The following is a 23187-nucleotide window of genomic DNA, read 5'->3' as shown; positions in this document are numbered from 1 at the left end:
ACAAGCAGAATTATGAAAGAAAGATTCAGAGATAAAGACGAAAATGCAGTACTGCTGCTAGATATGCTGTCAGCCCTCTCTGCAGATGTTCCACACTAAAAATGCCCATTTACTGGTCAGGTTCAGACTGTTGGAAGCTCTCTCAGGATAAGAATTATAGTATCAGACTTGTATGCAGCAAAAACTTAAACTATACTTAAAGTTTCAGTACGAAATAGATAACTGAGACAACAGGGAGAGAGAGAGGGAAAGAAATGGAGTTGGGCAGGGTGATGGAAGTAAAAGCATCCTGCAGAAGAACCTCTGACAGAACACAAAAGCTCCAGGAAGACTGCAAGAACCTGGAGGAAAACCTGCAAGGCTTGAAACAGTGAGCAAAGAGATTGGTTACTCGTTTCCTTTAGACTTTATTCAGGGGAAAAAAAAAAAAAAGAAAAAAAAAAGCAGCAAAAAAACAGATTTTGCATACATTCTTGACAGAGAAACTAGACTATGACACGAGATATCTGCTTCTTTCATCAGTTTCTCCTGTAACAGAAACAACTCGCAAGCCCTCAAAGCCTGCCTCAGCTTAGGCGAGGTGATGTTGTGTATAAGGCTAACACCTTTCAGCACATTCCAATGCATCTCCTAACACTGCACTTGACTCTAATTCACATGAAGTCATCTTAAAGAAAAACAAAAGTAACATGATATACCAATTTGTTTTATAAATGTCTGCTTTTACAGACTAAAACATGTGGATTTGATTTTAATCTACATAGTTTTATTGATGAGCTTCCTAAATCCATCCCAAAACACCAGACATCAAATAAGTTAGTGTAATTTTAATACATTTTCTCACTCTTCACTGATCTGTAAAGGCTATTAGAATATATCATAAAATACCTCTAAAAGATTTTCTATAATACATGGAACATGGAGAGAATCATTTGAAATACTTCTCAAAAATTAATTCCTCACCATTAACATTGACTTTTTTCTCTGAATGTCTATGACTATGTCAACAGTTCCAAATCTATTCTAAGACAGCACTGGAAGAAACATAATGGGCCAGATTCATATACATTATTATATTTACTATGATATAGCACATCTTCTAATGCAATTCTTCCTCCTTTCACTCATACTTGACTTGTATATGGCTATTTTCTGACTATGTGTCCCTTAGGATATTTTCCCCCACATTTTATGGCACTTTTCTTCTCTTTGACTCTTTCTAGACTTCCCCCCAAACTGCACAACTATTTTCTTGTCACCCACTATTTTTTCTCTCTGCACTAAGCTTTTCCTCATGTTTCTCCTTTAATGTATTATTGTTTTTCCTACCAAGTTTCCCATAAATGTTCACCTTTCATCCTCTTACTGAATGATTCAAGTTATTGCAATCTGCGGCCCTCTACTCTAAATGCACATCACATGCTAATACAATACCAGTGTATGCTTTTTATTGCAGAACTAGTTTTTCTTACATTTGCCTTCTTACACTTATTTGCCAGCAGATTTCTAAGTTGTCACTGTTTAAATACCATATAACCATACATCTACGTCTATAAAAAATCACCACCAAGATTATATATATATATATATATGTATATATGTATATATATCTATGAGAAAAGGCATACATCTGTAATTACATCAGTATTAGCTACAGTTTACTCTAGCATTTTAAGTCTCCTGCTTAGCCCAAGGAACAGGAGTACTTAAAGGCAGTTACTACGGGAATTTTTCCCAAATGTACCATATATGTGTTTGCCTTGACGCAGAGCATATGTGTATTCAAGCTAGCAGTTCTGGCTGAATTCACACGCTCTGCAGTTAATACTCTGAAAATAGTTGCATTACACAGATGCCTGGCCTCCTCCACAAACACCTACCTCCGTTTCAACTCCGAAGAGGAGCAATCCCAACACAGACAACTGCTGGAACAGCAACACATCCCAACATAGACAGAACTTATCTATTCAAAACCACTTTCCCGTGACTACCCCACTTGACTTATTTAACCAAACGAGGACAATTGCAGTCTGGGTATTGAGCCTGGTAATCAAAACAAAACTGATCCTAGATCTTCTCCAGAAATGCAACCCCCAGATCAGTATGTCCGACCATTCCAGATACAACAGAAATTTGTGTAACACGATGCCCATCAGGGAGGATCGAAAATCCTTCAACTGGAGTTAGAGAGACAATGATGACATAGAGATAGCTTTCCAGAAGAGTGTATTACACAGAAGTTTTTAATAAATTTCCTTCCAGAACTGAGACTGAGATCTGATTCACAGAAAGCAGAAACAATATATGACTAAGGGAAACAGTCATTCCATTAAAAATGCCCCTCAGTGGAACACACTTGAAGCTTAAGGTTTGGCCCAGTACACAACACACTCCTAATTGAGATATTGGTCTGATAAAAGGGTCACAGTAGCAACTTACTGCAAGAACCCAGGCGACACGCTAGCATAGAATATATATTTGGCATACACCAAAATAAATCCAACCAAACATAAAGCTTGTTCACAGTTACGCCTCATTTCATATTTGAATATGGACCACATGTTTGAGGATTAAGCTGGTGAAGCCAATTTGTCTCTTCCAGGAAGCAGTAATGTAACAATTGGGCTATAGAACTGTCAATTATTTCATACAGACCAGCTGTGCATGAAGCATTTTGTGCTCCAAAACACCAACCTTTATGACAAGATCTGTAACAAGAGCTCATACATACACTCAATACATACACTCATGGAACGGAGCCGACAGTCTTTCCACAGGAGAAAAAATTCCACATGCATTAATAGTGCGAGGAGGACATGCTAAATTTCAGAGTTCTCCCAGTCTAAGGTGGACTCCGAATGTCCCTTTTTTCAGTTAACAGTTCCATACTGTGAGTTGTTTTTTTTATCATTTTGTATAGGAAAAACTAAAAGAAGGGAAATTGTACTTCTACATTCTTCACCTGCTTTGTTGTTATTGCTGCGCAACAAATGATGTTTCACCAGACAGCAAGCAGACCTCGACAGAGAAAATAGCCTGCCAAACTCTAGAATTACAGGTTAAAAAACAGACAAAAGCCAAGTGAGCAGCACAGGACCCATAAATCTCAGGCAACTCTAGATTGAACTGAAGCTCATTTTTCCTTTTGATCTCACTAAGCAGACTAACCAGGCTTCTCCAGCTATCAGCATCAAATACTTTGAAAAAAGCCACATGGAAAAGCAGACAGTTTTTATAGTTAATTTCCAACACTTAAGCTTTTATGCAACTCTTTTCAGGAGTCGATACTTGCAAGTGACTTCAGAGAGATGCAGAAGAGATGGGTTGTAAATCGTGATGAGGAAAAAGCCCCCTATTGCTTCTTGCCTTGCACGTCTATGAAAGTGAATGTTAACATTCTGGGTTGTGTTAATGACTTCTGTTATTAAGCCATGTTTAATCATATATTTTTGTAAAATGCTTTCAGACAAGAACTGCTGAAGCAAAGGCCACAGCCTCACTTAAATGGGTGCCTCTTTTTCCTTTGGAAAACAAACTGATAGATAAGTAAATCAGGTCGCTAACTGAACTATAGGAATAAGTGAATGAAGCCTCAGCCAGGAATCAGAATGAAGTGGAAGAAATAACCCCCGGCACAACTCAGAGAGGCAGAACAGCCTCATGCAAAACATAACCCACATGAAGTTACTCATAAATCCACATAAAGCTACTCAAAAACGTCTCTTTAAACGATCAAAACCTCCTTATTTCTGGATGCACACTGATTTTCATTATTTGAAGAGTTTCCCCATAGAAACTTCCCTTATGTCACACTACAGCAACAGGGTGCAGTTCTTTCAATCTTTTTTATAAAATTACACAAGAAAAATCTGCACAAGAATTCAGTTTTGTCCTTCGAACCCCACCTGACCAACTTATCAATACAAACATGTTTGTGATACAAGGGTAAGGCCTAAAAAGAGACTTTGAATACTTTAATGAAGTAGGAGACATAACTTTCATGTCATGAAATGAGGTGAATATTTCACTTCTTTACTGAACACTGATAAAAATGTTTCAAATGCAATTCCCTGCAGGTCAGAAGTAGGACTTGTCAGTAATCTATACAGTCTGATTGTAGGCTGTAGCCTTGGGCAGTTCCCTGTGTCACACTGGTGCAAGCATGACCTGAAAACTCTGACCATAATTCAGTATTGAGACAGCAAAAGAGATTAGAAATGAAAATCTTGTTCAAAGTTGATACTTATGCCAGACCCACCAAGTTGCTTAGAGAAAGCTTTATACAGCGAGTTAAGGCTCTTTGTTAGGCAGCTTCAGAAACATTTTGAGCTGTGGGAATTTCTCCCCAGTTCTCTCTCTCCCCTCCCTTTTTTAAATACGAACTTTTATGAACCAGTATTCATCTCCCAACTTCAGAAAGCACACAGGGACATCGGGTCATCTGCATTACAATGCCTGATTCACCATGCATTTATATCATAAATTATGTTTCGCTCTATAAGAGAAAAATTATTTCCTGACAAAATGAAAATGCTCAGTTTTGGCAGTTATTTAAATCCGAGACCAAAAAACAGGCTTCAACCAAAATGTCTCATTAACCTAATTTTATCTAATGCATACCCACATGGAGGCAGAAAGAACAATTGCAAACTCATAGTTTTATTAGCTGGATCAGAAGATTATTGTAGAATGTGAGAAAAATGATCTCAGAGAGCTATAGATATATAAATTGTACGGATAGCTGACTACTCGCTAAATCTCTGTTGGTTGCATCCATAATTTAGTAAACTTATTTTTTTCCGTATGAAATGTAGAATACTTATTGTAGTATTTGAGTATTCCCACTCAAGTATTCGAGCTTCCAGTGATCTCTATTTTTCTCTTAGAAAATTTTTGTCTGGGAGAAAAATATTGTAGAATTTTATTGCTCCCTTCCCAATTAATAGGAGATTTCTGGTTTCACTGTTTCTCCAAAGGAGAAAAAAATGTAAGGTGTGAATAAACCAAGCTTTATTTGTAATATATCTATGAATGCAAGTTCTGGAAATGCCACTCAGCAAGTGGCCAAGGAATACACTTGGTCAGAAATCCCAGCTCAGCACAGACCCTATCTGTGGAGCAGCCCTGCTGCAACACCAGCTCTAAGCAGGCACAAAGGAACACACTTTACTCACGATCCCATACAGAGCCCTCCCACAACAGAACACTCTTACTGTGCTTCTTCCTCACAAAGTTGAATGTTATGTTCCACACTAAAAAGGAAGAAATGAAGGGCATATGAATGGCAGCATTTTTAGTATGTGTTGAATGCCATTCTGCTGAAGCCATACACACTGAGAACTCGAACTAACAGCACACCACCCAAACCCAAATGTTGCCCTTTCTCACAGGAATGGCATGGTTCAGTAGGGCTCCCAAGTACATGGGATTTGCCTTCTTAGGGAGTTAACTACAGAGATCCTATCTGGTGAAAGTCCAAATTATTATCTATAATTAAAATGTCAGCTTCTCACAGATTTCTTCACTGTTTCAAAAATTACTGCATGTCATTTTAAAACAAACACAAAAATAACAGAAGTATGGCCCTATACAAGAGGATTTCACTAAAGTCAAACTGAAAAAAAAAAGAGTTGCAAATGTACGCTATTTCTAAATCAAAATTTTCATCCTGAAAATGCAGGAAGTAGTTCCCTAACAGAGGGCCTCAGCCCAAAGTTCAAATAAATCACTTCAATATGCTTTTCTCTTTGACACGGAGATAATTGCTTGTTAGTGCTGGATCGCTCAAAAGATTAGAGTGGCAAAGATTTAAGAAAAAGTAAATAGTAGGATAATACTTAAATAATCAATCAAAATGAAAAGAAAAAGAAGCTATTATATCATCAGATGGAAGATATTCCAAACGCTGGAAAGAAAAAGACAAATATAGGACACTTGAACCAGTTTTACAGCAAATGCTATGCAGAAAAAAGAAAGCTGTTACTGATCAAGAGAGAAAAAAGAGTAAATAGAAAAGAGGAGAAAAAGTATGAAATTAAACTGATTTGCAGATAAGTTATCTCCATGACTTCATTATTATTTAGAAGCTAATTCTGTCACTTTTTGGACATGGACAATCTGCTGCATATCTATGTGGGACACTTGAAAAATGGATCAAGCTAACAATTAGTCAGCTCTCTGAAGGGCATGGAACATTGTCGTGACATCCAAGACACTTTCTAAACACTATCTTTAATGCACTTAGTCACACTGAAGACTCCAAGGCTCCCAGTTTCTTAAAAATACATTGATAAAGTTCACGTTGCCTTCTCCCTGAAATTTTCCTGCAGCTACTAGTGGAAAACCCCTAACAAAAATCTCACTAGAGTAACAATTAAATGAAACATCCATCACCTATGACAAAGATTAGTGCTGTCTTGTAATGACTGGATGGGAATTATAAAATGGCAAAGATGCCTTCCTCAATTCTAATTGAGAATCATTGAAAAAAATCAAATCAGTGCTGTTTGTTTCATTCAGTATCTATGGAACACAGAGAGAACTTTCAAAAATGCCCTTTTCCTAATGCAAATTATTTCTTAGCAAAGAGTTTATACAATTCTACAATCTAATCACACTGGAAAGCATCTGAATTTGAGACATCCATTTCTACATATAATTGCCCTCTTTTTTTCCTGTCGGTGATCTTTGGCTTGAAACTTCAGTATCTGGTAAGACAGCCTGTCTTGTCCCTAAGAAAAAGGGCACGGGGAAACTGCTCTTGGAGGACACTGCCTTTTGTCAGCAGGATCATCAGAATGGTGGAAAGCAAACATCAAACATCACACCGGAGCTTTGTTTCTAATAACCAGGCTGGAACATTAGGAGCTTACTTACAGAAATCTGTTTTCTAAAGTGAGAAATTTCTTCCTTCAGCTTCTACTGGCATCCACTTCACTGTTTTCATTGGAAGAACTGCTACAAAGATCAATCTCCTCCAGGAACAGTTAAGCCATTTCATAAGTCAGATTGTTGCACGCCTCTGTTAGTAGAAACCGCCTGTGAAGTGCACAACACACCATCAGCAGAAGCTGCCAATACTTTGGGGCATTGCTGAACGTGTTTCATTTCTCTGTAGCATAGTAGGAAAACCTCCTCATAAAATTACACATCTGTTCAGATGTTTGCCATCCTTCTTGTTTCAAAATAAAACACAAAACATCCACATCAATGTTTCCCCTTCCTTTCACCTGCAAAACAATTAATAACTCTGGATGCAAATCCACAACGAACACGAAGCACAGCATGAGGGCAGGAAACCAGCATTTGACCATAACACCACACCTACCTAGAAGTGCCAAATAAGCCTTTGTCACTTTCAAACTTGTGCTATTCCACATTCATTCCCCTGGAATATACACATCTGTATTAATACATTAATACATCATTGATACAGAGCACATCATGTAAACCAGACCTTGACTAACTGTTGAAACAAAGATTAATATTATTAGTTTTCCACTTTTTTTCAAGAATACTTTCTGACTTCTACAGATTTTAACTTGGGCCTTAGATGCACACAATAGAGCTTCAGAATACCAGCACTTCCACAGAGCTTGAAATACAAGTGTCACTGACAGATTTCATTCAATGAAAATGACATTAACTGTCAACAAACCAAATACTATGAATGAATCAGAATTCCTTTTCTTCATTAAACTCTCCTAATCACACAATTACTGCTTGTTAGGACAAGTTCCCAACACAGTCCTTCTGTCAACAACAAATAATCAGCTTCACCCACCTGAAAATTTGGATAAACTATTTGAAATAATAATGGGGTGCCTGCATAAGTCCACTCTTTGTCTTCATTCAAGCCATGCTCAAGCAAACAAAAAGCATAGAGCAGACGCAATGTGATCAAGCAGTGCACTCGTCTGTTATGTGTCTCACCAGCAGGTAGTTGGGGTTCATCTAGGCAGCTCTGCAAAACACTGCCAGCTGAAAACATGATCCATTTCCATCCAACAAACTTTTGAACTTGTCACAGAAATGTTAGCATTGTTACATCCAGTTTTATCAGTAGGCAGAGACATGGCTCCCTGATCAGGGGCCTGAGAGAGAGCCTAAATCAATCCCAGATCCAACAGCAACCTACCAGCACTGCCAACATACCAAAGGCATTTTTTCCCTTGACCACCTATTGAAGTTCACCACATGTGCTGATAGGTGAAGTCCTTTGACCTAGGATTCACATACGGTGAATCCTTATGTTTCTCACATGGAATCTGGAGCCCTGGGTCTTGCCTTCATTCACCCGTAATTTTCTCTGTAGTTCCCTCCAGGAAGGGAACCCTGAAGAACAAGGAAATGCTCTGTTCAATTTGTCTTTCATAGTTTACTGGAAGAAAATCAGATTTGGCTCCACTCTCTTACCAAAAACGAAACTGAAGAAGTCAGTTCAAATTAAAAATTTCATGCATAGAGCAGAATAAAACATTTTCAGGAAGTTATTAATGTTTTTAATACAGGATTACTGAACGAGGCACTGCAAGCTATGATTATGTTAAAATAAATGAATGCACCCAGTAAGAAAAGAGCTTTGCTGGAAATCTTATGTAAGGATAAATTCCCTAGATTAAAGGACACAAACAATGAGCTGTCAAACAAGATTTCTAAGGGTGTTTAAAAGATGAATTATGATTTCAAAATCCATTCAGAACTTCCCTATAGAGCCCAGTAAAAGCCAATATAGCCACCCATTGCAGCAGTCAAAAGCAACATCACATTAACAACTGCATCATTTACAGACAACAAACCAGGAGGTATCCTACTTCTTATGGGTATGAAACACTCTACACGGCTACAACCACAGCAGCAACAACCACCGGCATAAGTAAAATCAAGGAGAAAATAAATTTACAGGAACAACCTGAAGTTGCTCTAGCAGAATAAACATATCTGGTAATTTTGGTACTCTGCTGCCTGTGCAAAATAACCAGAAGGATTTAATGTTGATTGAAAGACAGTAAACAAGAACCATATATGAGCACACTCATTTTTGTCTTCTGCTCTAAACACACAGCATATACACAAAAGGAATTTTGTGTATTATTTCACATACTACCAAAAATACCATTAATATACTAAAAAAAAAAAAAAAAAGAAAAAGGCTAATTACCACTAACCAGTGCTCAAGATGACATACAGAGTGTCAATGTTTAAAGCTTCTATAATAGAAATTGCTAATTGAAATTTCTCTCTCATCAGTATTTGGATTCAGGGCTTTAATATCATCACATCACCGCATATACTGCATAGTTTCCTGTTATGTTCTTTCTAACTTTCATACCATTCTATCCAAATGAGAACATATGAATACTTATTTTCCTAGTGCTAGTTATAAATCCGTTGGCATTCCATATCTTTCTTATGAGACTCATACGCTGCATATATATGTACATAGGCACATGTCAAGATCTGAAAAATACCCAGAGCTGGCAGGTGCAAAACTGCATCTGCTGCAGCTAGTTTTTATTTTTTATCTTAACACAGAGCTCACTGCTGCCCTGGATACAAGTAGAAATGGAATTCGATTTTGATTTTTGAAGAACTTTAGTAAAGTTAGATGTACACCACTGCTTAAATTTGAGCGGCTATGTCCAACTCCTGCCAGAGCCTCTGAAGCTTAAAGCAACGTTTAATTGATACATTTCCATCCAGTCCAGTAATTCAGAGGTTAAAGGGGAGAAAATGGAGCAAGGAGAGAAGCTTCAGCAAAGTCTTGTCAGTACTGAATTGTAAATAAAGGTTTAAGCCACTCAAAATTCTATCTTTTGTGCAGATTTCATAAAGTCTTCACAGATATCAATTAGTATTATTCAGGGCCTACAGGTGTCTCAAATTCCTTAGATGCCCTGGTGATTTTAAAGTGCTTTTAAATGCATGCTTCTATAAACCCTGTTATGCTTGCTAAACAAGCAAATTAAAATTCCATAGGCTAGCAAGGCATGGATTTTTTTCCATTCATTAGAGTTTGATCCCGAGTTCTATTTTCTGATAATGTGTTTTCTTAGATAAGATTCAGTTTATATTGCATAAAATACTTCTCTTCATTTTTCCAAATACTTACCTCAAATCAGCTTTAGAAGCTCCCCAAGAAGCATGTTAAAATTGCATGCTCTTCTGTTTATATCAAAGGATGCTAGACTAACGGATAACACGTTGAACATACAATGTTCTACACTTCCTAACAAAACTAAAGCTGAACTGCAACTTATTTTCTTCAGGGAAAAATCACAGTAATTGCTTGATTTTCCAGACATTACTACTGGTTCCCTCAGAAAAAGCAGCTTAAATCTGCCATGCAAAATGATCGCGAGGGTTAGGAACTTGTAACAACTAAAGAGATTAGATTGAAACCAATGTTAAGAGAATGCATTTGGATGATCTGTGAATGAAATGACTACAGATGACATCTAGCAAAATTTAGTAACATGGAATAAATTAAAATAAATAAAATAAATTTATGTTCTGAAAAAAAAAAAAGTATACTGCCACTGCCTCAGCAGTGCTACAAACTGTACCTTTGCTAAAAACTAATACAGTAAGACACCTGTCATTTTAGAGGTGTTTTCTTTATGCTTTATGCTTTATGTTTGTTAAAGATGAGCAGAACGAAAAATGAAACCCAAGGGAAAATTTCTGAGTTACAGCTACCATCAATCTAGGATCAGCTCAAACCAAAAGAGGAAAAAAGGGAAAGCATTTGCCTGGGTAGTTCCTTTAAACTTTTGCAAAAGCCAAGTGTTCAACTTACAATGCAAGAATATTGTAAACTCAGATGCAATTGCAACTGTCAACTGAATTTGCCCAGCTACATCTGAAATAGGGCTGATATCGACACACACCATTGTTAAAAGGCTTTATTAAACGACTACTTTAGCTAACACAATGTGAAAAAGCCATAAATTATCCTGCTGCTAACATGCAAGTGGCTATTTGCCTGATGGTGATTCTGTGCATATATTGCACACACTGCTTCTCTTGCTAATGCATTATGAAACAGATGCTCACATCTTCCTGGTAGGACTTTTTAGAAACATGATTATGAAGGCAAAACTAGAGAAAAACAGCTGGCATTGCAGAAAAATCTCTTAACTAAGCAGAGGCTCAGCTAAGATTTTTGTAACGTAACAGGCTTTGATCACCTACAAGATACCTACGCTACCTAAAAAGACACAAAAACATGATCAGATACTGTTTATACAAGGCTGGCTATACAAGACCTATTCCCTTATGTTCCTCTGAAATACATACGTACGCAATTGCCAGAAATTTTTGGTCTGGTACTTTACTTTATTCTATAAAGTCTGTGAGAAAAGTCACCATCAACAGCAGTGCTCCTCCTCAGCTAGATACCTGTCTCAGCTTTGCCAGACTGTCTTTTTCAACAGGAAGCTGAAACATAAAGGTTTTGTTTTCTCTTTTCATCTTTTTTTTTTCCAAGCAGGATTCCACCTAGATTTAAACTTTGTTTTATAACTCCTTACCCTTCACCTGAAAATGCTTGAGATGTTGAGATTATCCTTCACTCAACTCCTCTGCACATCATCTCCCACGTCAGTCACAATGCTAGAAGAAAAGCACAACTATCCATACGCTCATATACTAAGTCTATAAATCAAATACTTAAATTTCTTAGTCATTTGCTTAAAAGTATTGCATATAGACAATACTTGATATAAACTATGGGAATCAAGTGGAATTGTAAGAGCAAACATGTTTTATTTATTTCTTGATGTACATCTAAGGCAAGTGTTAAGATCTTCTGAAAACCACGTTAGAAGGGCGAGAGCGACTGAACTGGTGTCACTAGAAAGGAAGACAACGTGTTAAGGAAATGAAAAGATGTTAAAACAGTTTGATGAGTCATCAAGAAAAAGGGGAATTTTAAATAACATTTTACCAAATTTGGATAAATAAACAACTTCTGTCAGATTGTTTCCACGCTCCTGTTTGACTGAAAGCACTGCACCATGAGTTCGGCTGCACTGACCCACAGTCCAAAGCAGAAGGTGGCCCCAGAAGGTGGCCCCATTTTGCCGTGCCCACCTGGCCACCTCTTCCTGGCCTTAAATGTCCATCTCCTCCCTTACATGGGTTCTGGCACTCACTCAGATAGATGAGAAGCTGATTCAGCTTGCTCAACGGGTAAAAATGGATACCACCAAATGAGAGGAAAAGGAAGCAAGGGGGAGAGAGAGAGGCAGGAGCTTGGCTGATGGTTTTGGTGGCAGTCATGAGAAGTCATGAGATCAGCTCTGCTGCATTCCCTAAATGCAAAGCTCTGCAAGACCGGCTCCAGTGATGTAACTAATCACCACTGCAGTTACGCAAAGGATCTGCTGCTCTTTCCCTCCTGGCCACACATTCCCCACTACTTATTTCCCTTGCTACAGTCCTGCCGTTCATCTGAACCCTCAGCAAGCCAATTCGGCTTGCTAACCCAGAAAAAAAAGATTTATTTCCTCTTTATTTCCTACCTGACGTGCAAGCTAAATTTGCTCACTGAGGAGCTGACGAGCACTAGAAATGGCTCAAGACTACTGGCAGTCGTCTTTTTTGGTTGACAACATGTTCTTAGACAAGTTCAGCAGCTCTTAGGGATCCTTCAGCTGCCACCCTTACAGCCACCTCAGTGAGTAACGGCCACGGCCGTGCCCCTGCCTTCTCCCACCATGGTGCCAGTACAGGTGCTCCTCCACGCCTTGATGGAGTAGCTCATACATTAAAAAAGCAGAAGTTTTGTTTTCATTTTTTCTTTTTTCTTTCTTGTTTCTTTGTAAAGAGCTGAATTGACTCATTAAGAGGTCAAACTCTTGTTTCGGTGGGATTTTTCTTGGGCGGGATCACGAAGAAAGGGGAGAGAGAAGGTAGGACTTAAGTAAACTCAAACAGCCAAAGAACCACCGCTTAAAAATGGCAGCAAAGTGCATTGAAATGCAGGAGCCAAGATTTTACTGAATGCAATCTGAAATGTATATGCTGCACATACATTAGACAGATGTATGTCTAATGCAGCTGTATTACAATCAGTAAAGATCAAGTACAAAATGACCTGGAGAAGACAATGCCATTTGCTCTGTACAGTAAATGTACAAAAGTAACAGCCACTTCTTTAGAGGTAACATGAAGTATTGCTTTCCACGAGCCATGACATCTCAGATAGTAGAAGAACACCAATCATTCACTTCACGAGAAACAGTCAGAAGAGAGGACCACTTCCCTGTCCCCTAGAATCCACCACCTCTTCAGATTTGTCTTAAGTCCATGTAGCTGGCAGAATTAGGAAAAAACATTACTATATGCAAAATGCTGACACAAGTACTAAGCCGTACAGCAGCTGATCTTAGGCACGTGCATAATAATGAACTCCCTGATGTAGTTTTCAACTTGGAAAACCCTATGTGTCTTCTATTTTAGATTCCTTTCAACAGTTAACGACTAAAGCCCTTATTCACGAGGTAAATTTATCTTGGGAAATGCCCTGAAAGCACAGACTGTAGTCTTCCTATGTACAGTAGCTTACTATTTTCTGAAGATTTATCACATACATTTCTCACTAAGAGATTACATTTCATTATTTCCCAAACTGAATATACATATCTTATACAGCATTTTATTAAAAAGTAAAGGAATTTTAAATGATCCTTCTGTTCTAACAGACTGATTATATAAGTCTTGTAATTCAGGGCTTTAGGCCCAATCATTTTATCCTTGTTTTTATCGTCTTGTGTTCATTTATTGTCACAGCAGCAGCTGAAAGAAGCATTTGGAAAGATCTCACAAGGAAAAATTCTTGTTGGCTTTTCCCACTACAAGTGTCCAGCCAGCTTCTGTACAATCACACAATAGCTAGTGAATTATAGAGTGTGGTTTTTAATTTATTGCAAGATTTCTTTTTTCTTATTTTTTTTTTGGCAACATGGATCTCCAATCTGAGAACCACGTCCAAAGTCTAGATGGCACTGGGTTCTGACTTCGATTCATTCTTTACTTTGGCCGTGATATGAAACATAAATCACCCATACAATAGAATGTAGCTGATGTTTGCTAACATTTCTTTGACAATGAAATGCAGGGATGTGACATGAGAAAGCCAAAGAACAAGAATATAAAGATGCGCGAATATTTATATAACTATTAAATTGTACGCACTATTCTTCTCTTATTTTGCTAAAGGGTATGACTCCATCTCCTGAGAGCATCATCCCCTGCTTAACTATATAACGGTCAGATGGATGAAAGATATATACATTTTAGTGAATTATTAATGTAGGTTGTATTTTAATCTACAAGATTGTAGAGTAGCAAATGTCCCAGCGGACAAAAAACGTGATCAAATATAGGTAAGGATACAAACCCTTCCCTGCCAAAATGACCTATTCCAGGCTATTTTCTAAAAAGGATAAAAATGCAAGTAAGCCTTACTCAAAGTAGTCAAAGGGTATCTTAAATTTTACTCGTTCATGTAATAAGAAACTTAGATTTGTCTGAACACAGGGAAGTCCATTTACTTTCTGCCTCATGGAACTCAAGGAAACATCAATTCAGAGACTTAAAAGGAACAAAAACACACACAAAGGGAAGGCTATGAAGCCAAATACGTAAGTATGACAACACAGCTATTCTGTATAAGCATCTCCTTCTTCCAGCTGGACATAATACTCCTATTTTCAAAAAGTTCACTTTCTTGTCAATGTTTTCAATATTGTTCATCCTTTATCCCATCTGCTGGATGCTGGTACAACACTTTAAAATGCTTCTTTTACTGTTGCAACCCTTCTATCTTGAGAATCTTTAAGAAATTCAAGGAAGAACAGTATAAGTGGTGGATCTGTTTGTGTTTTGTGTAGCTTGTGGCTTCCTGATGGGTAAAATACTGATGCTAGAGAATGCATAGATTTCACATGTATCAGCAGTTATAAGTCAAAAGTAATGTAGCATCAGTCGGCATTGCTAAGATGCTCATACAGCATCTCATTCATACATTCAGAGGGAAAAAAAAAAGTCTTGTAGAAAGGGACAGGACAGCATTTGGCAGTGAGAGGATTATCTACAACCAGAAAGATGAGGTGCAGCCTATGCAAACAAGAAAGATGGTGAAGAGCACACAGTTTTTGTGTACTAAAGCGACATGTAGCAGCCTGGACAAAGAACAGGTTTCATTCCTGTAAACAACCTTAATGCATGCAAATAGATACTGTATTCCTAAATAGAACCCGAACAATGATTAATGAGATTTCTGCGTTAGCTCTTGCAATAAAATGACCTTTCAATATAAACAAACATTAGGCCATATAGACAAAGTGTGTGCAAGCAGCGGACAGAAAGAACAGTTGTGCCACATGCCTCTGTAGGTGGTATTTGTTTGGCCAGCTCAGTGACAGTCACACGGAGGGAGTGATGGTACACTGGAGATAGTGGCAATACCAACAACCTGTACGAGTTTAAACTTCCACAGACCTGACTTTTTGGCGTCCTTTTTCCTACAGATTTCCAAAGCATCTCCTGGGTTTTAGTTTCCACATTGCTCAGCTCAGTTTGCTCCAACTGATAATGCTGAGCCTCCAAGCTCTGATTGCTCTGTTTTTGAACCTAGAGACTACTCATGGACCATCTTTTCTTTTTTTTTTTTTCCCCCCTTATGCTTCACTTAAAAATGTTGCAGATTAATTTTTGTCTTGTTTAGCTCTCCTCTTGTTTAATAATCTCTTCATGGGGTGGAAAGAGATTACATAAACACAGCCATCTCCTTTACTACGGTTTGCCACTGTATCTATACACCCAGTACAGTAGCAGCATGGATTTTAACTTTGATTTTAACTGAACATAGAGTATATGACCTATGCGCTTTTTTGTTTATTGCTTTTTTTTTTCTTTCTTCCCCCCCCCCCCCCCCCTTTTTTTCCTTTTTGTATTTTTTGTAACTATTCCCAATATCAACTTTTGCAGTTTGTAACATCAGCCAGTGACAGGTGGTCTGCTTTTTGTTGTTGGTTTTTTTCAACTTAAATTTTGTGGTGGTAACAGTCTCAGTTTCAAGTTGTCTGCTGTAATTCAGTAATACCTGGCAGAGGTCTGAGTTTAGGTTTCTTTTAAGCTGTACTTAGCCGTTTCTGATATCACACTTCACAAGACTATTATATGACAGACACCCTTAAGCATGAGGTGTAAAATCATACCATTCTGGAAACGGTTCAACTCGCAACAATCAAATAGTGATATGCTGTCACTTTTTAGAAGCTGTAAGCCATAAAAATGAAATACAGCTTTTACACACGTGATTTTACACCTTCTCCAATACTTCTACTTCTCTAAACCAAAAGCCATTTATCATTTTTCATTTGATGGCCGTATCAAATTATTCAGGAGCAATATAAATTATTTGTGCCACCTTTCACAGCACAAAACGTTTCCTTCAGGCACATTTGTATGACTGAAATATTGCTTTCTTGTGATGATGCCTAACTTTCTCTCAGTAAAGCTTCTTACAACATCCCCCAAAATTTTACGTTGACTGACATTATCAACTCATTGGAAATTTAGTTTTTCTTTTACCGTAGTTACATTTTCAGTTCTGCTTTTTCTTTATATCATCCTAGGTCCTTAATTTTCTACACCAAAATCTCTCCCAGCGACCAACAGCATTAGTTCATAGTGTCTGTTTCCTCACTCTTCTTGTTTTCTGATTTGACTATGTCTGAAAATTTTGACTTTTACACACACACACACATATTTAAGCTCAGGTCTTTCAGTCGTATTTTCTCTCATTTTTAAGTCTCTTCTCTGCACTTAAGTTTACTTTAATTTGAATTCTATGCTATCAAAAATTCGGCATCTGAATTGGAAAAAAAAATTGTCAACAACTGGATCACATGTTACTCCAACCTCTTACCTTTTACAAGAAAGTTAAAGAAAAATGAAATCAAAAGGCAGGAAAGAGCGAGAATGCTCCAGGCCCCTCAAACTGCTGTGACAACTGATCTGACCAAAAAAAATCTGCTTAAATAAAACGACTTGGAATCATAGAATTATAGAATCATTAAGGTTGGAAAAGACCTTCAAGATCATCTGGTCCAACCATCACCCTACTACCAATGTCACCCGCTAAACCATGTCCCTAAGCAGCATGTCCAGCCTTTCCTTGAACACCCCCAGGGATGGTAACTCCATTACCTCTCTGGGCAACCCGTCCCAATGCCTGACCACTCTTTCTGAGAGGACATGTCTCCTAATTTCTAACCTAAACCTCCCCTGGTGCAACTTGAGGCTGTTCCCTCTAGTCCTATCACCATTTACCTGTGAGAAGAAGCCGACCCCCAGCTCCTCACACCTTCCTTTCAGGTAGTTGTAGAGAGCAATAAGGTCTCCTCTGAGCCTCCTCTTCTCCACACTAAACACTCCCAGTTCCCTCAGCCGCTCCTCACAGGACTTGTGTCTCAGGCCCTTCACCAGCTTCAAAGCCCTTCTCTGGACACACTCCCGGGCCTCGATGTCCTTCTTGTAGTGAGGGGCCCAAAGCTGAACACAGTACTCGAGGTGTGGCCTCACCAGAGCAGAGTACAGGGGGATGATCACCTCCCTGGGCCTGCTAGCTACACTATTCCTGATACAAGCCAAGATGCCGTTGGCCTTCTTGGCCACCTGGGCACACTGCCTGGTCATGTTCAGGCAAGCATCAATTAACACCCCCAGATCCTTGTCCTCTGCACAGCTTTCCAGTAACTCTGCCCCAAGCCTGTAGTGCTGCATGGGGTTGTTGTGGCCAAAGTGTAGGACCCGGCACTTAGCCATGTTGAAACTCATCCCACTGGCCTCTGCCCATCGACCCATCCTGCCCAGGGCCTTCCTACCCTCCGGCAGATTGACATTTCCCCCCAACTTGGTGTCATCTGCAAACTTACTGAGGGTGCACTCAATTCCTTCAAAAGGAGTACTTCCCTGACCGGGAATCGAACCCGGGCCGCGGCGGTGAGAGCGCCGAATCCTGACCACTAGACCACCAGGGACCCCTACTTAAGGATTTTACACCAAACTTGGAGAGCCACATACGACACGCACAGTGCAAGCTGCAACTCACCCATAACCCACCCCCGTGAAGAGGCAGAAAAATACAAGTGTTCTTATTTTGCCATTATTGCTTACAGATAATAGAGTTGACAAAAAAGCCCAGTTATAAAAAGGGAGAAAAGCATTTGCTTGTGGTTGCCTCATCCCCTTGCACTCTGCCTCTCACTCTCACACCCAATTCTTCTGGAAATACACATTGTGCTGCTTTATAAACATCGTTTTCATTTCCTTTTCAGGGAGTTGTCTATTAACAGGCATTATTATAGTGCACTAACTATGTCAATGTCACATAAAAGTTTCAGCCTTCTATCCAAACATCGCTCAGCTTCTCTCTCAAAGGCTTATAAGGAAACAGAAGGAAACACAATGTGGAAGCACTGGAGCATATGTCTATACACCTCCATCACCAAAACAGAAAAACCACTGACCCAGAAATACCCTGAACTGTGTATGGATCTCTAAAGACCACAAGCAATCAACAGAATGCATCTTGACTCTCTACAAATCATTGTTTTTAAAAAAAACTGTTTCTTCTTAAACAGAAATAATTGTAACCTCTCAAAGCATGTGATGACGTCTGTGATGAGAAGGCTAGAAGTAAAATCAAGGTGCCCCTGAGTCTGTGGAAATATAGACATTGACTTAAATGAAAGCAGAACACTACCCCAAGAGAAAAAAAACATTGGCTTAAGTACATTTCTCAATGAGAAACCTTCTAACAGCTCTGGTAAGTGTGGCATCCAACTGACTGTAGCAGAACATGTCTTTTTCTCCAAAACATAGCACCCTGTGTTTTTGCCACAGGCAGACAGATACAAGTACAAGGAATTCTAACAGTAGCAGCTGACGGCATTACCTGGCCTTCCTAGCAAAAGTAACATTTTATTTTTTCTATTCTCTGCTATATGTTGAATTTGTTGAACTCTTACTAACTTATTATTTATACAGCATGCACTTACTTGCAACACAACCTCAAGGACTCTGTTTTTCTCTGTCTGCTTAGACAATACTGTACTTTTTGGTAGGTTTTTAGGACCTCACCATATTAAACAAGTCAAAAAGTAACGCTTTGATTATTTTATAGCATACCACCAGGGAAACCTGCTGTCATATCATGACCACCTTAAACTGTGGAATGTCTTCTCTGAAAGTCTCTCAACTAACTGACAGAACTGTTACATCTGCGTAGCATTACGCATTTTCTCTGATTTTGATAGACAAAAAGATCTGCGTTACAGCCAGTCCTATACTGGATCTGAAAGATGCAAGAAAGCATGTTTCTTTTCAAATGTTTACCTTAAAGATGCTCCAGCTTGTTTAAATTAAGACTAAATTAGCAAGCAGTAAGACAGCATTTCCTAAAACGTCTAACATATGAAATACAACTGAACTGCTAACACTGCCTTGTCAGCAAAGAACACGTCAAATAAAAGCTAAAACTATTGGCTTCTAGTTCAAGAAATTAAGCAGCATAATAATCGTGTCTTGTGTAATTATACCGCATACTGAAGTGCATGTTTTAAAACACAAACAAAAAACCTAATTCTTTCACGATGTCAGTCACACTGATCCTGCAACGAGGACAAAGACAACGCTAATTTGTAACTTCGAGGAAGAAAAGCCTAGGAAGTAGGCAAAACCATGAATATTTATCTTTATATGTTTGCATTCATTTAAAATGCCATCACAACTCACAAAGCTTTGGTTCAGATTCAGAAAAAAAATCCTCTGTGCAAAGTCAATAAGAAGTTAATAACAGTGTTGCATATACTGAATTCTAAGCCGCCTTCATCCACAAACTGCTCTAGTGACAGTAAGTCAGTGTGTCTTTCATATATCTGTCCCTTTGATCCAAACATGTAAGAGGCTCATGCCCAAACACACTCACTGAATCTTCATGCTTCAGTTCACAAAGGACACAACAGCAGTTTCAGTGTCAGCCTTGTTAAGCAAGAGCAGGAAGGTAACAGAAAATATAGAAATAGTCACACGGTTTGTTATTTTGTTCCAATAATAGTGCGCATTTTTGATCAATGAATTGAGATCATCACGTGCAATTTTTGGCAATTCAGTTTCGAAGGCAGACAAACCAGTATTGTTAATGTTGCCTTCTCATCTGTCTTTCATACAAATTACTTTTCTTGATCTCCCTTCTCTCACTTCAGATTCTTTCCTCCCATAGCTCTCAAGACAAGGTTCAAAATTACAGTCCCCAGCAAGCTTCCCAACCCTTTCCTTTCCACTGATGCTCTGAAAAGAACTCATGCACAGCATTTCTTAGCCCTTTCCTGGCATCTAGTAGTCTTGCTGTCCAGTGGACATAGCAAACCATTCTATTAAATTGTGATATGCTCTGAGGGATTCACAGAAAGCATCTGTGAATGCTCTGTGTGTCTATGGAGAGCACTTGTGAATTAGATTTGAAACAACACGCTGCGTTGGGCAAAAAGATTGCTGGACCTTGCAACTGCATAAAAAAGCTGTCAGGGAGAGGGAAAGCCATTCATGTCTGCTGAGAAAGGTACAAGTATGTAGGTTTAAAACTCTTCTGTTCTGATTGAAAACAATTGAAAGCTGAGGAAAAGGAGACATTTTATTGTCTAATTCTATTCCAAATTATGCCTTTATTGATGGAACACAGCATTCTGGCAGGGAGGATGGTTGACGCAGGTGTGAACTGGCCAAACCCAGTGGATACAAAGAAATCTTCCGCTAGAGGAGGAAAAAACACAGACAAAACTGACCGCAAATCATAGAGAAAGAGGCAGCAGCAGAGGCCTCGATATCAAGAAAATGAAGGGCACTGACTAATGGCAGGAGATCCCTGGGCATCACAGGTCTAAGAGCACCAGCGGCACAGTGCCTGCTAAAGCAATGCACATTACTTAAGTTGTTTGTATTTGTAGGTGTGAAGGTCAGCTACTTAACGTCAGGTGACACTAACAAGGACAAAACAGGATCCTACAATAAAACTGACAGTTTGTTTTTACTGACTTGTAAAGAGACCTCAGCTGAAGGGCTTAATGAGGGACTGACAGCAGAAAGAATTATTTACTAACCTAAGGATAAAGCTAAATGCAATTAGGAGCGGAGGGAAAGGGTTACAAAAATCAGTTTCATGCTAAGGCAAACAAACAAAATCTTTTTTCAGTTCAGGCTTAAAGGTTCTCACTTCTTCCACAGCAGAACACAGATGATTCACAGCTGTTTGGCATCTGGTGTGCTTCTACCTAGTAAATGCATTCTCTTTTTGTCATTCGATATTTCCAAACACATGAACTGGCGCACTCGCATCCAGTCCATTGCAGCACGAGGATCCTACGTGGTTTTGAGTGTTCCTCATATGTTTCTGACAGTGGAAATCAAGAACTAGAGATCTACAGGCATGGTAAAACAAAAGCTGTTTCTGCTTAGCAATGCCTAAGAAAATACATTTTCACTTAGCACCACTAATCAATTTGTGAACCTTTCAATTCAAAGGTTTTTATGATGGACACTGTTAGTAATTAAAAAAATTACATGCTACTGGAAAGGCAGCGAAGTGTTGGTACTTCTGATTTACGATCAGAGAAGTCTCATGTTTACTGGGCGACTCAGGAAACTTTGCTGCAGTATTTTGCAAATGCAAGATGAGCCAAACTATTGGTTATTTTGTTTTGAAAAGCAGAAGCTTTTGACCATACGAAACCAATTTTACGTATGCCACAAATTCAAAATAAAAACTACATTTATGTATTACTTCTGGCATCAAATTATTATATAGTATCACATGGATAAAATATCTCAGCTGAAACAGCTGTGCAAAGTACTCAAGCTAGCTTGCTTTCTTCCTCGTTGATAAACCTCTGGTTTGCTTGGAAAATCCTATTTTTTCCAGATCTCAGTTTGGTAGGCTTATTAGGCAGTCCTTCATCTTTCACAGGCACATTCTCTCTATCTTTTTCTAGCAGACACATACATATAAATTTCCATTAAAATTTACATGTGTTCAGTTAAAAGATCAGATTCAGAAGCTTCAAACCTGCAAAAGCAGAAAGAACAAGGGCAAAGTGCAAGCAGCAGTGCTTGAGATAAATTACAAAAATAAGGCTTAAAAGTGACATTTACCAATTTTCTAAAGTTAAAAAAAAAAATCAAGTTTTCACAATGCTACAAGCATAGCTATCAGGATGTATTTGAAATTAATGTGTGCTAGGCCTGCAAGAGTACTCAAAAACATTAAAATACTGCATTTAGCATGCATGTTTGTTATTAAAATGAATGAACAAGAATGAATAAAAAGGAAATAAAATGAATGAAAGTAAGCTTCTAGTCAAAATGTATAAAATCATGTTTTATATTTGTATATATAAATATATAAAATCGTGTTGTATATATGTATATGTATGTAAAAACACCTTACTGACCTGGCATAAGATTTGCACACAAAGACTATCTCTGGACACATATGTATGTAACCCAGATCTCTCCTCATTTGTACTTTCATGACAATCGGTAGCTCTGAAATAAAAGTGTTTAATTCTATATAGTAGAAATACACATTGGCCTATCATAGCACATAAGGCAATTCCATGGCCTATTCATGATTATGGCTAAGGCCACAACATCCTTGCTTTTAGCAGAAGTGGAAGCATTTTTTCAGCATTGTTAGAATGATTCCCTCACCCTCCTCCCGCCACAAAGGTCTGCACTAACATTATTGAAGTAGTTCATGCCTTTCAGAGGAAAGCTGCAATAATGACTACATATTCTTCATTTTCAGACTTGTCTGTACAACTCATAAAACTCAGATTCTGATAAAATTACATTGCTCTATTTCTCAAAGAGCTACATACCTCTAACACTATCTTGTTAACATTCTTATTTTCTCAGATGATTACTAGGGGACGAGTGGCATAACTCCTTGAAGAAAATACCTCAAATTCAGACAGACACAATGAAAATACATTCTAGAAGACAATTATGGAAAATGGTCCTGAGTAGGGCAGACAACCTACTTTTGTTTCCCAACTATTCACACATAATAACTCATAGTTAGTGAAGCAAACCTTGAGTTTTCACATAGGCAATGTA

At 38.4% G+C, this 23187-nt stretch overlaps 1 protein-coding gene and 1 non-coding gene across 14 annotated transcripts in view; both read right to left on the bottom strand.

Moving 5' to 3' along the window:
• B3GNTL1 (UDP-GlcNAc:betaGal beta-1,3-N-acetylglucosaminyltransferase like 1) overlaps positions 1 to 23187 on the bottom strand; it is a 127292-nt gene that overhangs the window by 54615 nt on the left and 49490 nt on the right. The window contains exon 1 of one of the 13 annotated variants that reach the window (XM_048075913.2): positions 6877 to 7014. The exons of the other annotated variants lie outside the window; for them this stretch is intronic. The gene's annotated coding sequence lies outside the window, so the exon portion shown is untranslated. Of the gene's footprint in view, positions 1 to 6876; positions 7015 to 23187 lie in introns of those variants that run through there. 13 annotated transcript variants of the gene reach the window in all.
• Positions 17982 to 18053, bottom strand: TRNAE-CUC (transfer RNA glutamic acid (anticodon CUC)). Its single transcript has one exon. It is a non-coding gene; the product is annotated as a tRNA-Glu (tRNA).

Source organism: Anser cygnoides, chromosome 19 (genome assembly GCF_040182565.1).
Source record: "Anser cygnoides isolate HZ-2024a breed goose chromosome 19, Taihu_goose_T2T_genome, whole genome shotgun sequence".
NCBI lineage: Eukaryota > Metazoa > Chordata > Aves > Anseriformes > Anatidae > Anser > Anser cygnoides.
Note: the sequence above shows the minus strand (reverse complement) of the source record. Positions and strands in the feature narration are given on the sequence as shown.